This window comes from Quercus lobata, chromosome 1 (genome assembly GCF_001633185.2).
Source record: "Quercus lobata isolate SW786 chromosome 1, ValleyOak3.0 Primary Assembly, whole genome shotgun sequence".
Taxonomy (NCBI): Eukaryota; Viridiplantae; Streptophyta; class Magnoliopsida; order Fagales; family Fagaceae; genus Quercus; species Quercus lobata.
Window position 1 is genome coordinate 19,922,918 of NC_044904.1, and position 12,036 is coordinate 19,934,953.

General features: G+C 36.1%; 1 pseudogene; it reads left to right on the forward strand.

The window, feature by feature from the left end:
* Positions 1-265: 265 nt before the first annotated feature.
* On the forward strand, positions 266-4,063 carry LOC115950501 (annotated as a pseudogene).
* Positions 4,064-12,036: the final 7,973 nt, after the last annotated feature.

Consider the following 12,036-nt stretch of genomic DNA (forward strand, 5'->3'; position numbering starts at 1 on the left):
TTTAAGGTCAGGACCAATTATAGCTCCCTAGCTAGAACCACCGCCCACCACCCCATATCCCCTTCCCACTTTGGGGCATCTTTTTCACGTTGTTCATAAAAATTGTGACATGCTTGCAGTGTAAAAACTATATAGTTCCATTCAACATTTATCACGTATAAATAGACATTTCCACAAAACATCAAGTTCGAAAACCCCTCTCTCTCTCTCTCTCTCTCTCTCTCTCTCTCAACCATAGCAATCTTGCATTTTTCAATCCATAGTAATGAATATTGCTGCTCCAAGTATTGAAAATGCTGGACCTTTCACTCGTGCATGTGGATGGCACAAGCTATTGCCTAATAAGATAGTCGAGATGGCAAAGAAGATTAAGAAACTGGGACAAGATGATCCACGGAGAATTATCCATTCGCTAAAAGTAGGACAGGCTCTCACATTGGTTTCCTTATTCTACTACATCCAACCACTCTATGATCGTATTGGCGAAAATTCAATATGGGCTGTCATAACAGTCATTCTTGTCTTTGAGTTTTCTGTTGGTAAGCTTGCAACTTATTTACCATGATGCATATAAACCAATTTACGGTATAATAGCTTCAGAATTGGAACTAACAATTCCATTTGCGACGTTTTACTTTTTGATTTTTTCCCAATCTTCTGTAGGAGCAACTCTGGGAAAAGGCTTAAACAGGATGCTAGCAACGTTGTCAGCTGGTGCTCTAGGTGTTGGAGTTCATCACCTAGCAACTCTCTCTGGTGAGAAAGGAGAGCCCATTGTACTTGGATTCTTCGTCGCTATGATAGGTACAATGTTAAAGACAGATTGTGATAATTTAATGTTATAGTTCAAAATTCTCAAACTCATTAGAGGTATAATGCATATATGCAGCTACAACAGTAACATTTGTGAGATTCTTTCCCACAATGAAGGCGAGGTATGATTATGGGCTGCTCATATTCATATTGACTTTCTCTTTAGTATCTGTTTCGGGTTACTGAGAAGATAAGGTGCTACATATGGCCCATCAGAGGGTAACCACAATCATCATGGGTAGCTTTATCGCTATTGTTACATGCATCTGTATACGTCCCGTTTGGATTGGAGAGGAACTTCAAAATCTGATAGCTAATAACATTGAAAAGATTGGGAATTTCTTACAAGGTATATATTTCATGCCCCATATATAAAAATCATGGACACTCCAAAACTCTAGTCATATTAGTGTTGGACACGTCCATTTCAGATATGTCAAGAACAGAACACTCTTACATATGTGTCCATAATGTATTGGGAGGAAAAAACATATTTATGTTTTTAAAGATTTAAACAATTTTTATTTATTAATTTTGAAAACTTAGAATAAACAAAAAATATTTCTATAAATAAATAAAATATACCTATTAATTATTTTTTGTAAACCGACTCATGTCCTAATTCTTCAAGAATTACCTTGTGACTATGTCACATGTCCTGTCCGTGACCTTAGTATATAATTCCTTTCTTTTCTCTCTCTCTCTCTTTTTTTTTTTTTTTTTTCTCAACAGTTGGTTTTCTTCAATTTTTTGTAATTATTTTTTAATTTTCAAGCTAATCTAGCAAGATGGGAAATGTGGCACTATCGTTTTGGGCTCTTTCATCCTTGGAAACAATATGTTAAAATTGGAACCCTAACTCGACAATGTGCCTACAAAATTGAAGCTCTTAACAACTACCTTAACTCTGAGATTCAAGTAAATCAACAAAACTCAAATTTTTTGGATAATTTATTTCACACAAGTTATTATGTATAGAAAACTCTTCTGCAAAGATTATGTAGAAACAATTATGTATACTATTTTTTTTAATCTTTTCTTTATTGCTGAAGTGTATACTCTCTCACTCTCTCTCACACACACACACACACACACACACACACACACACACATACACACACATGATAACTGAATGCTCGAAAATGTGTGAAAACACAAGAGTTATTTAGACCCCCAAATTAAAGTTACGGCTCAATTGATTTTACTCTAACTTAATACTAAATGCGGAATAGAGTAAATGCGAGTGGATAAACAAACAAGTTACTCTAACCCATAAACATTATAACAAAACAGTAAAATGAAAGGTAAAAGAGTGGGGTAGAAGAATGCAAACACAAGATAACACGCTGATGTGTTATTGAAGAGGAAATTGAAGAATTCGACGAAAAACCTCTCCGCCGCCTTCCAAGTGGTAATCGATCTACTAGACAATCAGTTGGAATACATGGGTTAACAAGAGACCCTCCAAGCCTAATCTACCCGATGTACCTAAGCCCTCTAAGCTCCTACTCCAACAAAGCTTCCCGAAACCATATCTTGTTTAGTTCTCCGGATCCCGCAACAAGCTCTATGTTGCATCTGCCATCCTTGGCTTCTTCCAATGCTTCCCAGCAGCACCAAAACATCATTGAACACTTTGAAAGAGTGTGGTAAGTGTTTGGTCTATCAAACTCTCAAGGATATGGAAATGGAGAGGTAGGAATTGAGAAAAATCCACAAGCAATTGTGTAGAAGATTGTGGGTATAACAATCTCTAGCTTTCAAGGTTTGTGGATAGGGTTTTCTCTCTAAAGCACTCCTCAACATTTGTGGGTAATGTAGGTATATATAATGCCCGTTTGGTTTCAGCTGAAACCTGCGTTCACGTTTTGGGTTTTTTGTTTTTTGTTTTTTTTTTTTCCTGCACGTGAACATGCGATTTTACTATGCAGGGGACAAAAAACACTGTTCATGCACTGTTCACGGGTCCCTCAACACTATTCACACATTTAAAAATTATTTTGCTACAATGTTTTCAGTTTTCAGTTTCAGCAACAATAAGTTCAATGCAAACGGACTCATAGTGTGGGTACAAAAAGTGTGTATCAAATAGCACAGTCTGGCAAAACAGAATGTTTTGCGAGTGTCTCGCAGGAAGGCCTTACCCGCAAGCTACTCGCGAAACACAGCTGTCTCCATCTGTCCTGACTCTTCGCATTCCAATCATGTGCAGGGCACATGCATTATTTCGCAGGATGCTTAGTCGCGAGCTACCCGTGAAAACTCTTTTGTCTTCAATTGCTTGAGTCTTCACACACTCTCTCTCTCTCTCTCTATCATACAACCTTTACAATTAAATCCCACAATAAATATAGTGTACAAAAGATTGAATAAAATTACAATCAAATTTGGCACAAAATTAAAGCCAACAAAACACATAGTTGTAAATTACAACTTTACAACAACAACACACACATATATACATATGATTTTCTATTTATTTATTTTGGTTTTTTCCTCCCTCAAACACAAGGGTGGAGGGAGGGGGCTAGGTAGACCATTTAAAGATTTACCCCCCCCCCCTCCCTCCCCTCCCAAAAAATGTTTCCCTTCATATTTTAATCTTCAATAGCAGTACCTAATTACAAAATAAGTTCACATATATTCCAAACAGTGTAAAAAAAATTGTTAATCTTTTGGTGTTGGTTCTTAATTATATATGATTGCAATGATAACTTTTTCTCAAGAGTAAACTTTTTTCGCTTGCAGTTATTTTTATTCGCTATCTGTTAAAGTCATCATAATATATTATGAAATTTGTTATATGATAATGAATTATTGTTGATTGTTTTCTTAGGTGTCATGTATCATATTAAATTTATGAAATGATAATTATATATTTATTTCTATTCTTTAATTCAAAATATTTTTGTTTATTTAAAAAAAAAATGACAAAACTTTCACAAATTTTTTTAATGACTCATTAGGTGGAATTAATTCACTTACCTATGTTTTGCCATCCTAACAGACGCTTAATGAGTTCGGACGCAAAATTCAAGAGCCAAGCACAAAAATCTGCTCAGAATCTGGAAAAGCTCTTAGGGAATTAGCATCAGCAGTCAAAAAAATGAACCAACCAACATCAGTTAATGCACACATTGAAAACACAAAAACCGCTATTGAAAACCTGAAATTCATGCTTGATACATACCATTTGGAAGATGCTAATCTCCAAGAGATCATACCACAAACAAATCTTACACATCACTGATTTAGGCACATGTGCACAGTACATCCAATCCCATTGGAAATCAACCCCTATATCCTATTTTTCAAACCTTAATAGCCAAGCTCAAAACACCCAATATCACATTTAACAAACCCAAATCAAAATCACTAAATCCCTACAACCAACAAAAACTCAATCTCTAAATTAACAAAACCAAAAACCTATCACAATACCAAACACAAAAGGGTTTGGCCAAAAACAAAAGGAGAAAATAAATTAAAAAAGAAGAAGAAGAAAATAAGAGAGAAATAAAGAGGAGAAGGCATTGGCTAATGGTTGTGGTGGTGGTGGTGAGCTTAGTTGCCATTAGTGGTGGCGTGGCTTTGTGGAGTTTAGCCATGGTTGAGCTTGAGAGAAAAAGAACTGATAGAGAGAGCCAATGTGGAACTGGTGTTGGCTTGTGGTGATTGTGGCTTGAGACTATGGTGGTGGCGGTGGTTGTGGCTTGAGATTTTGGGGCCCATAGGGTTACGAAGAGGAATGAGAAATCTTGAGTTGAGAGAAGAGAGAGACAAGAAAGAGGAGAGAATCTGCAAAAGGAGATAGAGAATAGTGGGCTAAATGACTAACGGATGGGCTAACGGTGTTTAAAGAGTAAGTTGGGCTTACGGACTAAGTTGGTCAATTTTGAAATATGTTGGACCTAGTTGGCATTAGTCCAAATCTCAGGATAGATTGCTGAAATTTACCTATTAATAATAACGAGGATTTTGATATCAAAGTATTATGAGAAGACACCAGATTTATGTGACGCCACATTTGGAATAAGTTGAAGTCTTTGAATTTGAAACTTTGCATTTAATTTAATTAATTACAAAGAAGTCAAAAATTAAAATGTAGAGTTGCTTGAGAAGGAAGATGTAAATCAATAATAAAAAAAAAAAAAAAAAAGATCAAGGGATAAAAATTGTTAGAAATTCTGGAAAATCTTATGAGACTCAAGTTCAAGGTGAACAAATAATCCACAAGTTCTTATTGGATTCCATTGATTCTCCCAAGTCCCGACTTCAAAGCATCGTAATGCAATGACTTCTTTATGGATGAAATTTTAATTTGAATTTTATTCCTAAATTGATTGACCTCATAAATCAGTTAAAGGTTGCTATAAAGAATTTTCTGGTCCGCTACTTTTGGAAAATAAGTTTTATAACATTTCACGAAGTGCAAAATGATTAAATCATTGATTCATTTGGTTAAAAAATATTAGTTTAGAGTTAAAAATACGAGTATGGTTTTTTTTGTGTGTGTGTGTGTGTGTGTGGGGGGGGGGGGGGGGGGGGGTTGTTTAAAGTGAAGTTCAAACTATAAATTGTTTGAGAGTAATTTATGATTATCAAATCACTTTAGTTACTACATTGGTGATTTCCTATTTTAGGATTGAGATAATTAAAATGCAATATCTAAGGTATTATATACACCGGTTCCTAAAAAAAAGGGTATTATATACACTGACCATATTTAAAAACGCGGTCTAAAAAAATGCGGCTATAGGCCAAATCGTCCTATAGCCACGTTTTTCTGACCTATAGCCGCGTTTTAAAAATGTGACTATAGAATTTTTTTTTTGTAGTGTGGGTGCAAGTGAATCCAACGGCAGAATTTTTTTATTTATTTATTTTTTGGTTTTTTGTATTTGATCCATTGGTAAAGGGAAAAAGTTAACTTTGTCCCCTCTTACTGAATTCAATTGTACCTGGTGTCTAGAAATTATATTGGATCTCAAACCCTTATTTTACATCAATATTAAGGCATATATATTGGCCCATACAATTATATGGAATAAAGCTAAATTCCCTTCTGATTTTCACTTACAATATTGTTGTGAGACAAAGTTATTTTTCTTACATATCTATGAATTATGTTAAACTAAAACAGAGATCTAACCCCTAGATGCTATTCAATCTACATAAGCAGAGGATACACACAAATATATATATATATATATATATATACACGCACACATATTGACTAATGAAAAGCAAGCATAATAGCAAATTAATTATTGTTTTTGACAGGGAGGAAGCTATTTGATGGCTTGGGGGGCTATGTCCCCCGGAATTTAAAATATAACCTAGTAGTATATATATTTTTATGAGATTTTAAATTTGTACCCAAGAAAATTCTCCTTGGCCTTCTCAATTGATAGGCCAAGAATGTATTAACCCCTTGTGATGAATTAAGAAATTAATTAGCCAAGTTAATTAATTAATTCAATTAGCATGCAATATGTGTAGTAGCACAAACAAATCACCTATTAACTATAATGCAATGAAAATTAAATTGACACGGTGATTTATTTACGAATGAGGAAACCTACACGGCAAAAACTCCACCAAGTTATTTTAAGGTCACCACTCCCGAGAATTCACTTTGTTTACGAATGGGAAAAATATACACGGAAAAAACCCCACCAGGTGATTTTAAGGTCACCACTCTCAAAAATTCACTATTATCACAACAAGCAGTTACAAGTAAAGGAATTTCAGTACCTTATACCAACCTACAGTTGAACCCTTACCCCAATACCTAATTGGACTTATTCCGTAGTGACAATCTCTCATTTTCAATGTACAGCTTCCAGTACGTGACTAACCAATTCGATGTGTGGATCCTAGTACACGGCTTACTTACCAACTTAAGAAAGATGTTGGCTGCAAAGTTCTACAGTTAATCACACGATGAAGATCACGAAACTCCTTAGTTACAAAACCCTACGGTGTACAAACACAACAGCTTCTTCAAGAGAAAGATGAACTAGGGAAAATTCTGTCTTCGGTCACAATTTACATGAACACAACTTTGCTTCACATTTGCGCCAACTTTGACGACCTTTAAAATAATCATTATATATGTTTAGGTTTGTGGGAAAAGAAAACTCAAACATATACACACGGATTGGATGAAAATCAGAGCTGAAAATCTGTTTTTCATAATCCTCGATAGATAGCTTATCTATCGAGCTAGCTGTCGAGCATCGAGTTTCAGCAGCTTTTAAATCTCGATAGATACTAGCTGTCGAGATTTAAAATCCAGCACTTCTTCACTTGTTTCTTAGACAGATTTGCATGGTTTTAACACTTGAACTTGAAACCTTGTTCCTTGAAGTATTAAACACATCCTAGATCTACCTAATTACAAGTAAAGTGCATTTTGTCAAAGGATTAGCCAATTACATAAAATGTTGACATATGTCATAACATGATTCACATATGTCCTAATAATCTCCCCCTTTGGCAATCCGTGACAAAACCACAACAAACAAATGAACATATGAGAGAAGTCATAAATCACTCAACTCATACTCACTTGTTGAATTATAATAAAATCTATCCTAACACAAACTTTTGAAAAAATTTGCAAGAAGACTTTGACAACCTGTATTTTTGAAACATTTTAAACAAAACTCATCAAGGCATCTTAGTGTGAAACAGAAGTATAAGATTGCATATACTAAAAGAAACATGTGTATAAAGAGAGAAAAAAAAACAACACATGGAGAGATAGGTGAAATGTGATAACAATATCATCAAATATATATATCAAAGATAAGTACAATGTTTGCTATCACTAAATGGTCACAAGACAAATGTACAGGAGATAATGTATCTAAAAGAGAAAGAAAAGAAAAGATATAAAAAGTCCTCACTACATCCCTCATAGACACTCCCCCTATCACAAAATCTCCTATGCTAACCCTCCCTCTATGTATATGACTACTCTCATATCAAACTACTTCCCCTTTTTGTTAAGAGTGACAAAAGGTAAGTACATCAAGTAGACATCTCATCATCACTGGGTGAGCGAGCACCATCATCCTCATCAGCATCATCATTGCCAGAGCCATCATCACTCTCATCCTCGAAAGCCGGTGGAGATGGAGAGGAAGCAACAGTGAAACCACCCATGACAGCCTGTCGTTGTGTGGTACGACTAACACAAGTGTTCACTTGACACAACTTATCACTGAGAGTGTCAAGGCGAGCATCCATGCGCACAAGCTGTGCCATGATGGCCTCAAGAGTCACTCCACCCACAGAAGATGAAGGAGCGGTAGAAGCTAGAGGAACTGCTGTCTTGGTCTGTGTCCGCCTTGGGTGAAGCTAAGCCTTACTCCGTTTAACGGTAGTGACGTCAATGGCACCCATAACGGAGAAGTGATCGGACACGGGACAGGGGACAGAAAAATGGCAAATGATCCTCGTGATAGCCGAAGGAAAAATGAGCTTATCACAGGTCGTCGTATCCCTATAGATATATATAAAGGATAGGATGAAGTGAGAAGGGAAGTCAATGGAAATGTCCTCTAAGAAGGACAACAAAAACCGAGTACGAGGCTTTGTGATAGTGTTATAGTGAGACAAGGGATGAAGAATGAATATCATCACCATGTTAAGGAATCTCAGACCTTTTGCAAAGCCCGAGCAAGGGGTTTTTTGACGGTCACCCCAAGATGAAGGTGTCTCACAAAAGAGAGACGAGAGTTCGTCTTTGGACACAGTCCTCAAATGATCGCAACTAAGGTAGTCAGGATGCGCTACCCCAAGAACGTGTAGTACCTTAGATATAAGATCTGGAGTAACTACAATGCGTATACCCCGAAGGTGAGTGACAAACTGGGGTATAGAGTAATCAAATTCGTACTTATTGGAGTAAAACTCTTGTATGATCACGAAATGGCACATGACCGAGACGCCACACAGTGACTCCCAACCCCTATTGTAGATGACAGTGGGAAGGTCAATATCGAAGAAATTCGATAGGATGACTTGGCGTTCCAAATGAATGCCTCGTCTAGAGAGTTCTCTGAAAATTCCTTTCGGGCTTTATCATCACAGAACCGAACAGAAGAAGGAGTAGGGTCAGAGGAAAAGGATGCCCCAAAATGAAGAAGGTTCTGGGATGGAGTAGATTTTCGTTTAGGTGCCATGATACAACTAACCGAAAGAAAGAGAGAGAAAGAGAAAGAGAGACACGCAGAAAAGCACCAAACAAATCAATATATTAGAACATAAAGAAATGAAGGTACATATGTATGAAAATGCATGAACATGTGACATGCAAACTTAAAAACATCATGGGCTCAACCCAATCCAAACCTAACAACACACAACTAATCAAAATATAGAGCACACATCTATAATGCATGAAAATATAGTTATAATGCACGTGTGATGCAATGCATGACATTTAGGATCATATAAACATAACCCAACCTAAAAATTTCACCAAAACTTCATTCAAAAAACCCCAAAAATTTTCAAAAAATCCCAAAATCTAGTTTAGAATGCATGAAATGTATAATCAAAGGCTAGAAAAGAGATCATACCTAGGAAAAATGCAATGAAAAGACCGAAGAATAAGTAGGGAAGATGAAAAGGTTGAGTGAGAAGTGTGAGAGAGAAAAGTGATTTTCTGTCAAGAGAGATCGAGGAGAAATGAGAGAAAAACGCGTGGATCCTATATATAGAAAAACATAATTCTCGACAGATCGAGAGGTATCGAGGATTAAAAACGCGTGTATTATCTATCGAAGAGCTATCCAGAATCTATTGAAAGGTGTCCATAGCTAAAGGATCTCGATGGATCGAGGTAGCTATCAAGAATCTATTGAGTATCCAGAAAGTTTCTTGATGGATCAAGTAGCTATCGAGAATGCGATAAAAAGCAGCTGAAGGGGCTCGATAGATAGTCTAGCTGTCGAGAGGTATCTAGCAGCTGTCGAGATTGTTTAAAAATAGTTTTTCAAGAAGAGAAAAACACAGACATGAATGCGATCAAGCATGCTACACAACCAAAGATCCAAACAACATTTTAATCTCTCAAAATCATCTCTCAATCAAGAAAAAAATGTCAAGCACATAAATCCAAAACACACACACACACACACACACAACAAGTCTAACCAATTTTATATTTCAAAAAAAAATTAAGACAGTTTAGTGAGCATACATTGACACATGTATTCCTTGTGATGGCCAAATCACATTTTTCTTGCACATGTATCAAAAGTAGCAAAGAATATTACGTGTTGTGTGTGTAAAACATTACAAGATTGCACAAGTATCTATATGTTATGACGATTTAAGATAAGAGAAAATCACTTTAACTCACACACAATCATAATTGTTTGATGGAGACTATCACTTTCGAGGTACATCCTATAACTCCCACATTTCCTCGAATAAATGTTTGCAATCACATATAAAGCATTTTGATTCTTTTTGGTTTTTGTTATTCTTTGCATATTTTTCTTTTAAGCAAACCATGCATGGGCATATAAGAGATAGAAAAGAAATACCCAATTATGTTAAGCATTTGACATTCCACTTTTACTATGCCAAAGCATACAAATGTTATTTCATGATTGGCAGGAAACAGTGGTGAGATGGTTATTTATGCTTTTCTTTTAGGATTTTCTAGTCCTTCCCGTCAAAAAAAGTGATAAGCACAAGAGATTACTTAATCTTACTCATCACAAACATGAGCCACAAAGCTCACTTGCTTAGTTGTGCATAGAGATGATCATCTAAGCTACAAAAGATACAAAGTTTAGAAAACTTTGTTTTAATGGCCATCTAAGGTACACAAGTACCAAAGTACACAAACACACTGTTTTTGTATTTTTTTTATTTTTCATTTTTTTTTAATGAAAAAAAAAATAAAGCAAAACTGAAAAGTAAACTAACAAACAACATGTTAAACAAAACAATGTATAAAACTAGACTGACTCAAAACACGAAAGCAAAACACACAAGTAATGCAAAAACAAAAACAAGAAAGGGAGAGAGAGAAAAAGTGACAGAATCACTTGGAGCCTTTTTCCTTCCACACCTTGGAAGAACCTTTCCGTTTAGCAAACCCTTGATCCGACGATGAGAGGGAAGAATTGAAACCATTCAAGTTCGAAAGGAACATGAGGGCTTTGAGAAGATCTCTAAGAGGAGTAAAGGAGGATGGAAGCTGATTCTGGTTTCCCGATGAGATCACACTGTTGCTCTGTTAAGTGGCTAACCACTTATAGCAATTAGGTTGAGTATGTCTAGCTACTCCACAGTGATGACAGAAATGTTGCTTTTTCTGTTTGGACTTTTAAGTATTTCCCTTCTTAGCCCTAGGGTTCTTAATCTCTTTCTTATCAAGTTTAGGGGTGCTCCTAAGATAGATTTACCATTGTCTATGTTCTTACTAGCTAATTCATTTTTAACATCACTGTTCTCAGTTTCAACATTATTAGTAGGAGGAACAAAAACAGTAGTACTAAAAGTAGCAATACTAGAAGAAGAGAAATCATACCCTAAACTGGTTCGATCAGAAGCAGATTTCTGAAGATTAAGCATCTCATCAAGCTTCACACTTGAAGTCCTTTCCAACTGAGCTCTAACTTGGAATAGTTCTGCCTTAAGTTTCTTGGTCTTCTCAGCCAAGAAATTATTCTTAAATCTCAGTGTTCCAATGGTCTAATTGGCTTCATCAAACTTTGTGGAAATTTCTTCTCGTTCAAGCTCCACTTCACTAAGCTTCTTGGTGGCCAACCTATACAATTTCTCATGCTTTTCTGAGACCTTGTATAACTTTGCATAGGTTGTATGAATGTCATCTTATTCATCCATCTTTTCAAACTTGGACTCCACCAATTCCTCTTCTTTATCCACATCTTCAACAATCCCTTTAGTAGGATTTATAGTGGTAGTGAAGGCATTTAGGATTCCATCATCCTTATTGTCAGAATCATCTTCAGGCTCGGTGTCACTCAAGGTAGTAGCAAGTGCCTTACTCTTCCCAATGCTCTCGAGATATGTAAGGCACTCTTGTTTCATGTGTTTGAAGCCTTGACATCCAAACCATATTGGTCCTGAGGGAACAGTGTATTGACCGCCATCCTTAGCATCCTTCTTTCCTTTGTCCTGATTCTTGAACTGAAACGAGATGGACTTCTTACGATCTTTGTCAAATCC